General features: G+C 38.7%; 1 long non-coding RNA gene across 2 annotated transcripts in view; it reads right to left on the bottom strand.

Moving 5' to 3' along the window:
- Positions 1-1180: 1180 nt before the first annotated feature.
- The window catches only part of LOC111745975, a 23825-nt gene continuing 7090 nt past the window's right edge, over positions 1181-17915 (bottom strand). The window contains exons 2-4 of one of the 2 annotated variants that reach the window (XR_002782862.1): positions 16838-16960; positions 14320-14436; positions 8675-10041 (exon numbers count right to left, since the gene is read on the bottom strand). This is a non-coding gene — a long non-coding RNA (uncharacterized LOC111745975). Of the gene's footprint in view, positions 1226-2839; positions 2895-8674; positions 10042-14319; positions 14437-16837; positions 16961-17915 lie in introns of those variants that run through there. The other variant, XR_002782863.1, reaches the window with a different exon arrangement.

Raw genomic sequence — 17915 nt, 5'->3', positions numbered from 1 at the left:
ATATGTGGGATATAAACCTAAAAGCGACAAATGAACAGGATAAACAAACAGAGACTCATGGACATGGACAATGGACTAGTGGTTACCAGAAGGGAGGGTGAAAATAAAAAAATAAAATGTTAAAAAAAAATTATGTATATATAGCATGAAAAAATAAATAAATAAACTGACATTAAAAAGAAGGAGAAGAAAGGCAGAAAAGGAGGCCCGTCAATGGAGAGGCATGGCCCAGCACACTGATCAGTGGATGTGTGTGAGGAAATTACTTGACCCAAGAGATACTATTAAACCAAAATGTGGGTGGTAACAAGGCAGAATAATAAAATAAACCAAGAGACAGGCTACAAAGGAAGTGAGGGGTTAACAGGTTTATAAACACCAGAGACTGAGTCAAGAGACCCAAAAGTCAATACCACAGGTCAAGGAGTAATTATTTCCTGAAAATGAGAGACAGGTTAGGAGTCCAGATAATTAAGACCAAAACCAAAGTGTTCTGTGCCCCTCAAAATCCAGAGCAGACTAGGAATCAAGGATGAGGAGAGTCATGGGAAAAACTAAGGCCTCAGCACAGGAGCTAGACCTTAAACAATGAAAGAGTGTGTGTTTGCCTTTGTGTGTCCTGGAAAACTCAAGAGCCTACAAGTGGAGAAGGGACATGATTGTAGAATGAAGATATAGCTGAATGGAAAGCCAGAACAGGAATGAGAGAGCAGAGATTAGAGAATGTCCTCAAAGTCAAAGCATAGGGAACAGCTGTTGTCTTTGTCTAGCATGTCCTCCTCTGACAACAAAGTCCATCTCATCATTTTGAGGAACAAATTCCCCCAACATTAGTTCATGGGTTCAAGAGGGACTGACTACCTGGCCAGGCCAGGATTTAGTGTCACAGTGATTGGCTCAAGGGTGAGTCCGTGACCCAGGATAGGCCGATCAGCATTGCTATAGCCTGAATGTGTGTGTCCCTACCAAATTTACATATTAAAATCCTAACCCCCATAGATGATATTAGCACGTGGGACCTTTAGGAGGTGCTTAGATTATCAAGATGGAGACTTTGTGAATAGGATTAGTATTTTTATAAAAGAGAGTACACAGAGATTGCTTACCCCTTCCGCCATATGAAGACACAGCAAGAAGATGCCACTTATGAACCAGGAAGCAGGTCCTCACCAGCTACCACACCAAATCTGCCAGCACCATAATCTTGGACTTCCAGCTACCAGAACTATAAGAAATAAATTCTTGTTGTTTATAAGCTACCCAGTCTATGGTGTTTTCTTATAGCAGCTCAAAGAGACTAAGACAAGCATCAGCATCGGCACTTTTCTGGAGAAAAGAGGCAACCTGGACTATTGGGCTTGCTAAGCCAGTAGAATGTAAGCTTAGAACTGGTGCCATCCATCTGGACTGCCTCCTGGGGAGAGCTTGCCTGAGACTAAATCCAACAGAGCAGGAAGTAAGGCTGAAATACAGAGGCAGACCAGAAAAGAAACTGCATTCTAAGAACATTCTTTGAGGCCCTGGATCCTATCATGACAAATTCATCCCTATGAACTTCTCAGTTAAGTGAACCAAATAATTCCCTTTTTTGGTTATCTGTCACTTTCTGAAAGAGTCCTTGATAATTCACTGTGCATAAAAATCTGCACTGAATACTTAAAATATGGACAGAAGCACTGAAGGCACAACACTGTTTTAAGGAATTACACAAAGACTAACCCCTTAATGTACTTCTCCTCAGCTTTTTCTGTCAGAGGTCTTATCTCTGGGTCTAGTCAAATCTCTCATTGACTAAGAGAAGTTGTTTTTAAGACCCAGTGAAGGGCATAGAGGTTAAGATTCCAAGTTAATTCTCTCCAACCAGCACCTATTTATTGTGGGCATGCTGAACAATGTTAGCTCCCAACACTACCAATGAAAAAAACTTACTTCCAACACATAATTATTCACAATGTTATATGAGGCCCACACAAAGAATGTTGCACAGACATCATCTATGTCCAATATGTGCTTAAATTGGGTGGTTTTAAAATATGTCCACAAATTATTTAATACTCCTCTCTTTAAAAAGTGGAGTATGATTTACTACCCCTTGAAAATGGGCCAGACTTAGTGACTCGTTTCTAAGAAATAGAATGTGGTAGAAGAGATTCTTTGTGATGGTGTGCACTCTCTCAAGATTCTAGCCTTTGGAACCAAGGAACCACATTTTGAAGAAGCCCAAGTCGTATGAAGAGGACATATGAGGATATTCAAACAATAGTCCCAGGAAGGCCCTCAGTCAACAACCAGAATAAACCACTAGCCGAGTGAGCGAACAAGCCTTCAAATGACTTCAGCCCAGCCTTCAAGTCTTTCAACTGAATATGCCCCGTGGCATGGTGGAATAAGGACAGCCATTCTGCTGAATCCTGTCTGAATTCTGGCCCCAAATAAATTGCGAGAGATCATAAATTATTTTTACCATTCTTAAGCCACTATGTTTCAGAGTAGTTTGTTACACAGCAATAGATAATTCAAAATCCAAGAACAAAACAGCAGATGGTTATTAGCTCAAATGCTAATGCTAGTTAACAAAGTTGTCGGGATAATGCTGCACCAGGCTGAGCAAGAAAGGGAAGATGGAATTAAATCAGTGATGTCTGCCATGAGCATGGAAGTGGGAAGTTACAGCACTTGTATTTTTTATTTGCCAATCCTGGTCTAAGACAACTGACTACAGACCCAGAAAAAAAAAATGTTCAAAGAGGGAAAGGGAGAAAAAGGCAGGCAGATGGGGTAGCAGAAAAAGCACTAAACTTGGAAATAAGACATAAGGGTTCAAATCTCAGCTACTTACCAGCTGTGGGAAGTTAAGCAGGTCATTTAACCCCTCTGGCCCTCAGTTTCTGCATCTGCAAAATCACAGGATTGTTGTGAGGGTTGAATAAGATCATTATCATGATACAATTGTCTAGCAATAGGTCCTCAACAAATGGGAGTATAGTGGAGTCCTGGCTGAGCCTAAGTAAGCTTTGGGTGTAGGGAGTGAATCTGAGGTCAATTTGAGTTTCAAAACCAGCATTAAGTCACAGCATTCAAGGCCTTCCTAAAGCTTTAGTTCCTGAAGTGTGTTCTATGAAATACTAGGTCCGTAGGATGTTAATAGTATGTCCTGTGAAATACTGGTTATGTGAGAATCTTAACAGGTGTGTTACACAGATAAAGAGTTTGCTTACATACACTTCTTATCACATGACCCAGCAATCCCATTCCTGGTGAATACCCAGGAATGGGATTGCTGGGTCATGTGATAAGAAGTGTATGTAAGCAAACTCTTTATCTGTGTGAAGTTAAAATTTATGTTCACACAAAAATCTGTACATGAATGTTTATAGCAGCTCTACTGATAATCACCAAAAACTAGAAACAACCCAAATATCCTTCAACAGGATAAACAAACTATGGTACCATCCATACTATGAATGCTACTCAGTAATAACAAAGATCTAATTATCGATACACGCAACAACATGGATGAGTCCCAAAGGTATTACCTGAATGAAAGAAGCCAGTCTTAAAGGCTACATAGTATATAATTCCATTTATATGACATTCTTGTAAAAAAGAAAATTGTATTGGTAGAGAACAGGCCAGTGGTTGTCAGAGGTTAGGGGATGTGACTATAAAGGGATAGTACAAGGGAGTTTTGGGGTGTGATGAAACTGTTCTGTATCCTGATGGTGGTGGTGGTTTCATGAATCTATATATGTATGAAATTTCATAGAACTGTTATCAAAAAAAAGTTAATTTCACTTTGTATTATTTTTAAAAATAAAATTAAAAATTCACTATAATTGGGGAAATTTGGGGTTAAAGTGAAATAGGGTGCTTTACAAGACTTCTCAGAGCCTTTAATATGCTTTAATCACAAATTTAATTTAGTAGATATTAATTAATCTAATATTTAATCACAAATGAGCATCTGTGATTCTCAAAGACTGGAAGAGAATATGCAGCATTTCTCTAATTTATTTGACCAAGGAAACTTTCTTTCTCCGAGCATCTCAGGAGCCTGGCATTTCCTAGATTCACTCCAGGAAATTCAGCTCTGGTAATAACAGGTATGAGGTGGTGCCCTGATACCTGGGATCTAGGGAAGACTAAAATGTCAGATTGTGAGTCGAGTACAATAGTGCTCCCTTATCCATGGCGGATATGTTCCTAGACCTTCAGTGGGTGCCTGAAACTGTGGATAGTACCGAATATATATATATATACACACACACACACATATACACACACACGTATGTATATATGTATACATGTATTTATATACGTGTATATATATATACATAGTGTTTTTCCTATAATACATAACATGTATATATATGTGTGTGTGTGTATATATATATATATACACACGCACACGTATGTATATATGTATATATGTATACCTGTATGTATTTATATATGTGTATATATATATATACATACATATAGTGTTTTTTCCTATAATACGTACCAACGATAAAGTTCAGTTTATAAACTAGGCACAGTAAAAGATTAAGAACAATAACTAATAATAGAAAAATCAAAACAATATACTGTAATGAAAAGTTATCTGAATGTAGTCTCCTTCTCTCTCAAAATATCTTATTGTACTGTACTTGCCCTTTCTCTAGTGATGATGTGAGATTATACAATGCCTATGTGATGAGATGAAGTGAGGTGAGTGATGTAGCATTAGGCTACTATTGACCTTCTGACCATACTATATGTAACAAAACACTTTACAGCTTCTCTTTGGCATATCCGAATTGCCAGCATCACTATTCTTGTGATTTTAGGCCAATATTAGGTAAAATAAGGGTTATTTGAACACAAGCACTGTGATACCGCGACAGTCAATCTAATAACCAAGATGGCTACTAAGTGACTAATGGGCGGAAGTGTGTACAGTGTTGTTACGCTGGACAAAGGGATGTGTCATGTCCTGGGGTAGGATGGCTCAAGATTTCAGCACACTACTCAGAATAGCGCATGATTTGAAACTTACGAATTATTTATTTCTGGAATTTTCCACTTAATATTTTTGGACCACGGTTGACTGCAGGTAGCTGAACTCTGGGAAAGGAAAACTGCAGATAAGGGGGACTACTTTATTACTTAACACTGCAGTCTTCCTGCCCTACATGCATGCTAGGTTCAGAAGGTTACAAACAATAAAAAGTAACAGGTATTTCTGTGGTTTTAAAATTTCCTATTTATATCTAACTAGAAATACACACAAATCTCTGTCTCACTCTCTGTCTCTGTCTCTGTCTCTCTCTTTCTCTCTCTAACACATACTTATTCATATGTACACATGCATTGATGAATTTCACCAAAAGATTGATAGCAGTTAGTCTGGGTGGTAAGCTATTGTGTAAATTGAAATATTTTTTCCTCTTTTTTGCTTTTCTAGATTTTTTTATTTTCCTGCAAGGAATGTAAAGCAAACAAACAAAAATAGCTAAGGATTTAAAATTTAAAAATTAAAAAGTAAAATTAGCTATCACTCCTTTGAATACCTACCATGTGCCAGGAACTGTACAAAGCACTGTCCACTTATTATCTCTCTCATTTAATCCTCACAATTTATGTGAGAGGCACTATTACTATTCACATTTTAAAGATGAGGAAATGAGACTTTAGGCAATTTACCAAACTAGTATAATATGGATTGACTTTGGAATACAATTATAGAAGCACACATGTACACATTGAGCTACTCTCATACACACTCCACTTTAGGAACAACTGTCTGAGTTGGTAACTATCTCTAAGCCACAAACCCGGATAGTGCCACCCTTCCCAGCCCCAAATATCCTAATAACTCTCTCCTAGATAATAAGCCACGTGGTAGATTGAAAAACCTGGCCACAAAATTTTAGCTCTCCTTCTTGCAAGTGGTAGACTCCCCATTCCGCAAATCTGAGCTGATCTTGAGAGACTTGCTTCGGCTGATAGAATCTGGTAGAAGTGATATTGTGTAAGTCCCAGAGGCCTTATAGTTTCTACCTTCATCCTCTTAAAACCCAAGACCACCACGGTATGAAGAAGCCCAAAATGAAATACTGCATGGAAAGAGAAGCTGGGCCATTTCTGCTATCCCAAATTAACCCAGTCCCCAGCTAACCTGGCAAATGAATGTAGACATATGAGTGATACTAGACAAAACCAGCAGAAAAACTACCCACCAAACCCATAAAATAGTGAAAAGCAAAATACTGTTGTTGGTTTAAGCCACTGACAAGGAAAAAAAGTTCTGAGATGTTCTAAATCAAATCACAGCTGGCTGGAGAGTGAGAGAAAGAGGCAGAGCAGTTAGCCCGTTAATAGCTGAGGACCAGCTGACAAAATACGGCTCACGTTCCAGATGTATGTTGGAGCTCTGAATCAACATTCAGGCACTTACTAGCTGATCACTAGACACCATATAAAAGGATGCATGAACTTTTAGGACTGTTGTCTATAACCCATCAAAAACAGTAAATATTTCTTCCTTACAGACCATTATGCTCGTATGATAGAACTACCCCCACTTCGCCTTATCCTGTCCCCTTATCTGTAGCCAATGTAAATTCTTTCAAAACAATTACATCTTTCCTCCCCAAAGTTACATCAACTCCAGGACTATGGACATGCTTGTCTTTTGCACCAAGCCATGCTGCTGGTGTTTTACACTTCATACCCTATGACCTGTGTTTGTTTGCTTATATTTGTTTTCACTAGCTTTTGGCTCAATAAAACCTTTCTTTCAGAAAAACTTTCAGTGGTGAAAATTTTCTGTTTAACACCACTAAGTTGTGGGGTGATTAGTTATGTAGCAATAACTAACCAATACAACTTGAATTTCTCTCTCAAATCATTGGGGTGCCTGTGTCGGGTCCATGCTACAAAGAAATACTAAAGCAACACAATGGGGTAGAAAGCCCTTTCAGTGCGGTTCTCTTACACTTCTTTTCCTAATACGGAGATCAAGCCCACACTCCATACTCTGAGAGTGATTATAGGTTTCAGATACCCTTCCAAATAAACCAAAGGTTTCTTCTCAAAACAGAACTAATTGTACACAACTGAATCAGTATGGGTAAGAAAGTGTGGAAGATTACGCAAAAAAAAGAATGTCAAGAAAGCTCTTTCTGTATGAAAGCAAGAAATTCTTTGCATAGGAAAATGTGTGCTGAAACCAATTAATTTTTTCCCCTTTGCTTTTATAGAACATTGGGTTTTTCTTCCAAGATTTATTGAGTCATGAAACATATTAACTGTGGCAGGCTGAGTTTCAATTAAAGACAGAAGGCAAGGGTCATTTACCTACAACTAAATTCTTCTTCAATAACAACAGACTCATGAGCAAAAGGAATTGCTGCAAGGAGAATATGACAAACTGTTACTATAGCTGTCATTTTTATTCAGACACAAATGGCTCTTGACCAGAAAATCATATTAGCTCAAAACATGATATGAAACCCAATGCTAATACCAGGAAACGTTTCCTACATGTGGGTAATTCCCTAGTGAAATCAGCAACCATGATGACGGGGGAAAATAAATCCTAGCTTCTTGAGTTATTATCTCTCTTGACAGAATGGTTAGCATATTTTCATTTTATAAAATACCAGAATGTTATCACAGATTAATCAAATTCTGAAAATAAAATTACAGTCTACATTTTAAAAAGAAATACCACCAACAAAATACTGCAGTGGTGTTTGGAGTTTGATGATGACAATCATTTTCAGAAGAAAGTGTCTCACAGGGAAAAGAATACAGATGGTATCTTGTGGCTCCTTCACGGCAGGTCACTTTGCATTCCTTACTTTTTTAAATGCTATCGACAGAACACCTTCTCAGCCTTTCCTTCCTTTCCATTTCTCATATTTCTTGGCCAGTTCCTTTTGATTTCAATCACTTGGCTCCTTCTAACTCCTTTTCTTGAACTTTAGTCCTCTCTTTTCTGCCTTTCCTGATATACAAAGAGTATAAGTGCTCCTCACATAACAGCCCTGCATTTCTCTGGTGTTAGCACAAAGAAAGAATTCTCTCTCAGGCAGGGTCCAGTTACCCTGCAATTTCCCATGTCCTCTTCTCGAAGATATAAGTCTCTCTGTCTCTGTCTCTGTCTCTGTCTCTGTCTCTGTCTCTGTCTGTTTCTCTCTTTCCAAGGCATCAGATCCATGATAAAGACTGAGAGTATATGTTCAGACAGAATGAAAGTAGACTTCTTTTAAACAGCTCTTTCAAATATTTCCCGAGAGTGGTAACAGACATGGCTTCTAACATAAAGAAGTGGAAATTAAATTCAAATCATCACCTACTGAGTGTCTACTCCTTCCATACCTCATGCTAGGGACAGAGATCTACATAAGGCTTAGGCTCTGCCATTAAAGTAAAAACTCTGCAGACATTATAAAGGAAAGAAAGCAAAGAAAACAGTCAACTGTTTGATGGAAAACCTGGCAAGTATCACCTGAGTATCACCAACAGGAAAGAAATTCTCGGGATACTGAGCTTCTGTTTCCTCATTTTTATTATGACTATAATAATATAAATAATAATCTTGTTTCATAGGATGATTACTATAGAGATCAGATTAGAATATGATTGAATGCATCTTGCAACCGTGCGATTGATTCTATTCAATCTATTCAATTTCAATCAGCATTTATTCAGCCAGGTCCTGTGCTAGAGAGATTGGAAATAAAAAAAGAATCCATAATCCATTGAAACTAAAGCACCCAAGGTCTGAGTAGAGAGACATGTAAAAAAATATATAACACAGTGTGTTTATGTGCTGTAATAGAGATATAGAAAATGTACCAGATCTTAGAGGATAGATGGAATTATCCAGCCAGGGTTATGGAGAGTAGGAAAGAAGGAAAAGGGCATCATGGGATGCTGTAGAAACAGAGCACATCATGTAAGAGTAACTATCTCTCATTAAGGCTCTTTTATGTAGTAGTCGCTATATTAGGCACTTTACAGATAATATTGTCAATAAAGACTAGATAGAGGGTTCCCCTTCTTGAAAACATTGTGTCCCGTTAATTTAGATTTTGGCTTTAGTGGCTGTTAGGTTAATTGGCCTGAAGAAACTAACAGTTGATTGACTAGATGGAAGAGGGGAAAAAAGTACTTAAGTAGAAGTGAAAAGTGATTGGTCCTTATCCTGCCCTGTTACTATATGGCTCTAGGGATGTCTCTTAGTTTGCTAGTCCTGTTTCCTCATCTACAAAATGGAGGTTTAATACCAGTTGACCATGTAAGGTTGGGATAATGGATATATAAAAGGCTTTCAAGTCTGTTGAGTGTTCTTCAAGTAAGGCCCAGGCTGGAAATTCACTTCCTACAGGGGCCAGGGAAGTCACATAATTGAACAAACCAGGCCAGTGGAGACTCTACCAATTTTATATCAGCTCTTGCTGCATAACAAGTCACCCTACAACTTAGCAGCTTAAACCAACAACAATATATTACTTTTCACTGTTTTATAGGTTTGCTGGGTAGTTTTTCTGCTAGTTTTAATTGGGCTCACTCATATGACAATATTCATTTGGAAGGTTGGCTGGGGACTGGGCTCGTTTGGGAGAGTAGGGCAGCTACTCCTTGTTAGTTAATGTTGAATGTTGCCCTGTAGAAAACTGGGCCCCTTTTTGCAAACCTATTGTTCTTGAAAAATTGAAATATTTGTCTATGTATATGTGTAAGTCCCTAACTTTTAAATATTAACTAATTTTTTTAATGGAAAACATTGTATGACCCTAGAAAACACATCCATGGATGTGATTTGGAGTATGGGCCACCAGTTAGTAAATTTCATGCAATGTTTCCAGCTGGCCTTCACTTCTGTGTCCATTCTATTAGGTTTTCTTCAATCACAAGGAGGCATATCAGGCCCATCTGGGCTCTCTTCCTTAGTGCATGCCCTCTTAGTCAACAAGTCTTGAGGTGTAGTCTGTAGATCAACAGTGACAGAATCACCTGAGAATTTATTAGAAATGCAGATTCTTGGGCCTGTGGACAAAAAAAAAAAGCGGGGTGGTGGGGGGAGATTCTATGGAAAGTAAAGAGTGATCCGATTATAAATTCCTAACTGGGCAGGTCATGGTGGGTCATCACGCCCCAGGCATACAACTTTTTAGTGAAAGGTTTATCTTTGCCATAAGCAAACCCCATCCATTATTTCTGTGCATCTAGGTTAGCACACTTTTGAAATAAACTATAACCACCTCAGGAGAGCACATAATCTTAACTATCCTGTAATCCAATCCTTGTCTTGCTTTTTCCCACCTTCATGTAATCTTCCTTATGTTCCCTCCTTAATTTCAAATGCATTAAAGAAACTGCACAACTGTTATTTTCCGGAGCATTTCAGATCTTGCTCCCCAACACATGTCATCAGTTTGGCTCAAATAAACTTATAAGAATTCTCTATAGGTTTGGATGTTTCTTATCTTGACAAGCCCTACTCCAAACTTACTGATTGGGACACTCTGGGGTGGGGCCCGGCTACCTGTGGTCTAATAAGCCCTCCAGGTGAACATGATGTACACTAAAGAACCAATACTCTCCATATTTGGGAAGAGAAAGGGTGGGAGGGATATACAGACTGCCTTTCTAAACTAGAGACATTCTCTTCCTTGAGCATCACAAAGCAAGCCACAGGCTCCCACTATTAATGAGTTCACAAGCAGCCAGATTGTGTGACATAGACCAAAAGGGCCATGGGAGAGCTCAGTGCCTTCTGATCAGGAAGACTTCACACTAATTTTCAGTCCTTGCTGTGGATCACGTGGAGAACGTGCCAAAATATTGATGCCATGGTCCCACCCTCAGCAATTCTGATTTAAGGGTCTAAGGTGCAGGATTTTTAAATGCTCTGTTAAGTGCCTCTATTTTGAAACTATGAGACTTCACTTGGGCCTTTTAAAAAATGGGAAAAAAAAGATACTGGTAACTGCAATGTCTCTGGGGGTAAGAACTGGGGAAAGAGAAGACAAGAAAGTGTTTCACTTTTTTTATGTACTCTTTACAGTGGGCACTTTCTCTAGCTCTTCCATTCTTGAACTTCCAGCAGGTTAGTCTTCTAATCACTTTCCACAGAGCACAATGCTCAGGAATGAAAGCAATTCAATACTTTTCAGGAATTTCCTTTGGAAAGTTTATTTAAAAAAAAAAAAAGTTAGAAAGAAAAAAGGGGAGAGGGAGAGATGAGAGAGAAAGAAAGAGAAATGGGTAGAATGTGAATTTATAGGAAAAGGGAGGGCTATATTCTAAGCAGAAGAAACAGCTTGGACAAAGGTTGGAGGTGAATTCTACAAGGGGTGTTTACAAACAATGAAAAGCCAATTTACCTGGGGCATGGTCCCTATAATTTTGGAGCTCAAATTTCATATGTGCAAATTACAGATAGAGTAGTTCCTGCACAGAAGGAACCCAATAATTAGGCTAGTTTCCTTCTGAAGGGTACCAGGAAGTCATCCCAAAATAGCCTCTTTTGCATATGGATCATTTTGAGCTAAAGGCAATTAAGAACCAGCAGCAGCAAGAAAAGCTCTTTAGCAACCCCAACTGCCTAAAAATAGAGTATAAATTTCCCCTTTTGTAAAGAAAATTTACATTTATAAAGGAAATTTCCATCCATAAAAGGGTCTCTGGATGAGGAGACCCTCTGAGACTCTAACCTGCATAACCAGAGAACCCATCTTTACCATGTATTTCCTCCCCTTACCTTCCCATAACTTGCCTCTTCCACCCAGAAGCCCCTTTTCCTTTGTCTAGCCTAGGATGGTATATAAACCTCAAGTATCTTAGTCATCCCCTTGAGTCTCATTTCTTTGTGAAACTCCCATGTGTACCTATGTAATTAAAACTGTCTTTTTCTTTTGTTAATCTATTACCAGTCTGATTCACCGGCCCAGCCCATGCAGGGAGAGGGGGGAAAAAAAAGGTTTTTCCTCCCCTACTTGTCCTTCCTAGAGACAGTGGGACACTAACTAAGTGACTTTATAGTGGCTAACATAAATGTGTGCAACAGTAGAGATGGGCAATCTGGAGGGCCCATGTCCCACTAAAGGGCAGTGATCCACTCGACATCAGCCACTCATTTCCAGGAGGGGATGCACATCCAACACTCCAGATCTTCTAGTTTTAAAGAGAAGCAGAAAATCTGGATGTTAAATATCCCTATTTTTAAATGTTGGCAACTAATTCAGAGGCAGGACAGGTGGTGCAGGAACAATCCCTCCCCGTCTAGGACATAGCTCTGGAAATTTTTCCTTTCTTCAGACTGCTCCCTGTTTTAGCCCTGGCAGAAGGGGGAAAAGCCAAAATTGGTCCTTTCCAGACTAGATGCCATCTTTGACTAAGGCATGACCTTTGGCTAATTATAATATCACTATCATCTCATCTGCATTGTAAATACTGCAGCTCCCATCATGCCCCTCATGGCAGCTCAGGAAACACCATATGAGGAAGAAAAAGCTGGAACTGAGCTCTTTGACTACTGGGAGGAAACAACAAAGCTACTCAGCATCACCTTCAGGGAAAACAAAAGTTCATAATCCAGCCGTCTCGCGTGTCTCTCTTTCTCTCAAGTAAGCCTGCACTGCCCGCGCTTGAGTGTGTATTTTCGCTTTAATAAACTTTGCGCTTTCTTGCTTGCTGTTTGCCTTGCCTTTGAATTCTTTCTTGTGTAATAAAACAAGAACCCAGTCACTGGACCCCTCCACGCTCTACAGCCATTCGCCTTACTCTTGAATTCTTTCTGGTAGAGTAAGACAAGAACATTTCCAGCAACAATTCCAAACCTGGGGTAGAACAAACAAAATACATCTGACCCAGGGGCTGCCCATTAGCAACTTCCGTTACAGATTAACTCTAAGAAGGCAGGGCATTCAGATAACTCCCAGTTTTAAGCACCCTCTGTGGCGTTATGCAGGAAGATTAAGAGACTTTTAGTAAAATCCTTGTTTCAGTCCAGCTCAGTCTCAATCAGCATAATTTTCTTCATGCTCCAATGAAATAGCAACCTGGTGTGACAAGATCATTATCACCAGAGGAAGGGACAATCTCACCATGGTCATCAGTTTGCATTATATAAATGAATCTAAGGTCTTGGTATGAGGAAACAATGAAAATGCACTGAACAGGGCAGTGAGGCACAAGCAGTTCAGGAACCAAATGTGCTGATGGGAAAGAAAGGGTTACTCACAAATATACCAGGAACATTCACTCAGCACTTTCGGGTGATATTTTCCCGGTGTAATACTGCTTTCATGCTTAGTTTGCCTCTGACTCTCTGGTCACATGGAAAACCAAATAATAAACAATGACAGATGTAAAAAGATATGGATATTTATGATGCTTTGGTTTGGGGCCCCAATGAGGCTAGCCCAAAAGACACAAGATTGGAGCTGCCTTATCCCTACAGAAGAGTCTAAGCATTGTTGACTCTGACATATACCTTGTTTATAAAACCCAGTAATTACAATTCTGTTCTAGACACTCATACTTCCTCCCTCCTTAATGTGTCTCTTCTACTTTGCCACTTAAGGGTAACTGAGCATTCTGTGAGTCGGAAACAACCCTGATAGACCTGAGTCATCTAGAAGTGCTCTTGGAAGACCAACATCCAATAGTCTTTTCACCTGTTGGAAAAGTTCAAAGACAATGAAACTGGTATCCAGCCACATCCCTTGATGTGTATGGGAACACAAGAGCCCTATGGAAGAGATGTTGAATACAGCCCACAACTAGGATATACAACCTTGTATAATGGACAGGGGAATTGCTTAAAAAGGCTTGCGTTAGGAGAGGCATTAGGGCCACTAAGAGAAAATTACCATGAATGAAGGAGTCTGGCAGGGTGTATGTCTTAGTCAGCTCATGCTGCCGTAAGAAAATACCATAGCTAAAATAAATACTTTTATTATATTTCATGAGATCAAAAATGACTTTCATGGGAATCTGAGCTTGGTGATACTCTATGTGTATGGTTGCAAAGAACCTCAAAATTGACAAATGTAGTGGGAACTCTTTAGCACTTAAATTATCTGACTTCTCTGGAATCTGATATTGACAATTACTTCCTTGAAATTCTCTCCCCGCTTAACTTCCTTGTCCCTCTGAATCTCTCTGGCCGTTTTTGGTATGCCGTGGCTGAGCCTAATGCAGGTGGAGAGGCAGTAGGAAGAGAGAACACAGCAAGGAATTGCCATGAGAACAGCTGGCCCCTCCCCCAGCCCGAAGGGCAGTGAGTGGCAGATAAGACTTGAGAGGGACTGCACTGACCTCTGAACTTTGGTCACATGCCCATGAGGAGCAGAAGAAACTCCAGAGTCTACTCATTCACTTTCATTCTCATTTCCTGTGCCAACTGCAGTGCTTGCTTGCAAATCTGGTAGTAAGCTAAAATGAAAGCAATCTTGTCAGGTTTTAAACTTGGATTCGCCTATTATTAAGGCTAGCCTAGCTTATCACTCCTCAAAATTCTCAGTGGCCACCTTCTCCTTGTCCTGCCCTGAACTGTTATGCTTCCTCTGGGTTCCCTTCTCAGTCCTTTTCTCATTGTATACTCACTCTCCAGGCAACCTTAACCACCACCCAGTTTTAACAATCATTCATATACTGATGCTCTCTATGTCTACATCTCTGACCACATCTGAGCTTCAGACTCAGCCCACAGCTTAGTACATGTCCCACAAACTCCTCAAACTCCACATGTCCAAAATTGAATTTATTCCCTCCCTCCACACTCTAGTCCACCTTTTACATTCCCTTTCTTGGTCAACTGGGCATCTACTAACTTTGCTGAACATTCAGCCAGAAAAGGTAAACCTGATTACCAGAGTTGGCTCTGAGTTTCTTTAAATGCATATTTAAAGGTACCATTAGGATATAAATGAATCATGTTGGCTCTTTTCAAAGACCACTTTTACTACTTACTTGAAGCTGAGATATATGTTTATAGTTCTCACAGGATTACTGAATATGTCTTCGACCAGCTTTTCCTTCTCTATCCACATTGCCATATCGTTGGTTCTTAGTCATTTAGTCTTTTACCTGAACTACTGCAATAACCTATCATCCAATCTCCCTCATTTGTATTTCTTCTAATCACTGCTACCAACGTGATGTTTTTGTTTCAAGTATATTTAAATATTTTCTTTTCTTATTACAGAATACATGTTTATCGTAGACGTTTGAGAAAATACTACAAAAAAATCAATATTAATATTGTATAATATATACCTCCAGCCATTTTCCATGGATATACATCTTTAGATAAAAAAAAGATTATATTTTATATGCCCTACTTTTAAAAATTAATGTTGTGAACAATTTTCTAACATAAAAAATATTTTTTAAATATGCTGTAATAAACACCTTTATACATGCATCTTTGTTAATATTCACAATTATTTCTTTAGGAATGGAACTTCCGGGTCAACAGGGATACACATTTAAGACTTTGAACCTGTTGCCAAATACTCCCTGGAAAGGTTTTATCCATTCGTTATACTTCTGCCAGTAGAGTGATCATTTTAATGTAGAAATCAGCAAGTTAGAAGAAAGTTGCAGGTTCAAGAACACAAGAGCAGAAAAGGCTCAGGAATAAGACTATCACAGTCATTTAGGCCAGCATGTTTCCAAGTTTAGTTGTGGCCCATTAGTCTTCCTAATGAACCATGAAAAGATCAAAATATGCAAGTTCTCTCTTCAACTCTTAGAGAGAATGCCATGCAAGGCCAGGGACTTTCATTTTTACATGACTAAGTATTTAATAGCTTCCTCATTAATTATTAAGAGTGATTAAAATTTCATGTTCACCAAAAAAAAAGTACAGCATAGACAATTATTGAAAACTTTGGTTGCCACAGAAAGTTTGGCAATTATGCAAATTTCCTACTGCATGTGTGACAACATACATTTCTAGAATTTCCACAGTTTTCAAGAAGGATGCTTTTTTTATTTCCTCAGGACTTCAGTGTCTTAAGTTTCAAATTCACCCCTTCTGGTATATGTTACTTCACAAATAAAATGTGTTTGTTTTTGATTATATTGTTCATGCATAAACATTATTATGCTGCCATTCTAGGTTCCTATTTTGTTCCTAAGTCTTTATCATCAAATTCTCTTGCCACCAGAAATGGAACAAATGGGGTATATTAGGTGTACTGTGGTGTCCTTTGCGCCAATTAAGTTAACATGTTTGAAAATTGATGGTCCGAATACCTCAAAATCCTCCTACTTTAGTCTAGGTTGCTTTACTAGGTTGGTTAACTAGTAAAGAAGACTGGTAAATTATTGCTTATAAGATGATCAGATATTTGAAGGAAGGGAGAAAAATAGAGTGGCTAAAAACAATTTTGACAGGAGGTTCACAGGTTCATCTGCACATAAAATACTAATTGGTTTTTAAAACACTGGTCTTATGTGATGGAAGAATATATGCAGGAATATATGTTATATGACTATATAACAGGACTTGATTAAACATTAGCAGGGCTAAGAGGTCTGAGCTACCTATTAGCCTAATTGAAACATAAACAAGGCTGTGCTGAGAACTGAATCAATACTGTTTTGTACTCAGCCCAACCTACCCAGCCACTGGCCTACAGATTCATGAAACTCCTGATTTGAATCTGAAAGACTACCAGGAAAGAGGAAAGAAATCTTCCTACATGAGTGACTAACCCAGGAAATTGAGACAACTGAATAACTGGTTCTAGTGATAGGTCCAAAGCTCCTTATTTTCCCATCTAGCCCTGGGAAGTCATGATTTTAAAATGTAGGGGAGGGGATTTACCTTGACAAACAGCTTATGAGAGGATTTGGGAATCTGATTTCTACCAGTTCAGTTTGCATTTCAATGGGGATTTACCAGCCTGAGAAAGAAATGGTCCACTGCATGGTAGTACATTTCCATTCCCTTAGAGAAAAAAGAGGGAGAGAAAATTGGCTAAATCAGTTCTACTTGGTTTTGCTCACATTTCTACTGTCAAGAGTAGCACAGTTACTCACCAAAAGGCACTAAAAACACCCACATGCTCAGAAATATACAGTCAGGCATTTATTAGGCTATAATTTAATAAGCTTTCTGTTTTCCATAATCTAGGCCATCATTAAAATATTCAGTTGCACCAGAATTGGACTTGCCTAAACAGCAGAATTTTATGTGAAGTCCTAAGTCAGCTGTAGATCACAGATAATTACATTTAATCCAAGATGAAGTTCCAGAATCTTTTTCTGCACATCCTCTGAGGTAAGGCAAAACAATATCTGTGAGGTTCCCTGACAGGCCACAAGTAAGGGTAGGAGAGAAGATGTACAGACAGAAAAAGAAAGAAAAGAAAAGGACAAAGACTGGAAAGAAAAGAGAGAAAGACTAAATGAAATAAAACATTTTAAAGATAAATGTGAATGATCTCATTTGTCACAGTACTGAACTATCATACGTTATTTATTGAGCATCATCTACTATATGCCAGACACTCTTCTAAGTGCTTTTACATGCATTATTTAATTCATTCAACACACATTCATTGCACACCTTCTGTATGCCAGGCATTGTTCTAAGCAAAGAATTTTCCATAAAGAACAAAATAGATGAAGCACTGTCTTCCTGGAGCTTACATTTCATTAGGGAAGATCTTATTTAATCATCATGGTAAAGAAAAGAGATAGGAGAGGCATGGTGAGAAGGGAAGGGATATGTATACAGAAAAAGGAAGGATTTAGGAAAGAGGATATAAAGGAGATGAAGGTTAAATTATCATTCTCGGGGCTTTGAGATGCTAGATTAAAAAGTAAATCTCTGTTGATGCCTCAAATCTTTCAACATAAAGGCTTTGGAAGGTCCCATCATGACAGATTTACTGAAAAGT

This window comes from Pteropus vampyrus, unplaced genomic scaffold (assembly GCF_000151845.1).
Source record: "Pteropus vampyrus isolate Shadow unplaced genomic scaffold, Pvam_2.0 Scaffold171, whole genome shotgun sequence".
In the NCBI taxonomy this organism is placed as follows: Eukaryota; Metazoa; Chordata; class Mammalia; order Chiroptera; family Pteropodidae; genus Pteropus; species Pteropus vampyrus.
The sequence above is the reverse complement of the archived record's forward strand: the minus strand, read 5'-3'. Positions and strand labels throughout refer to the sequence as shown.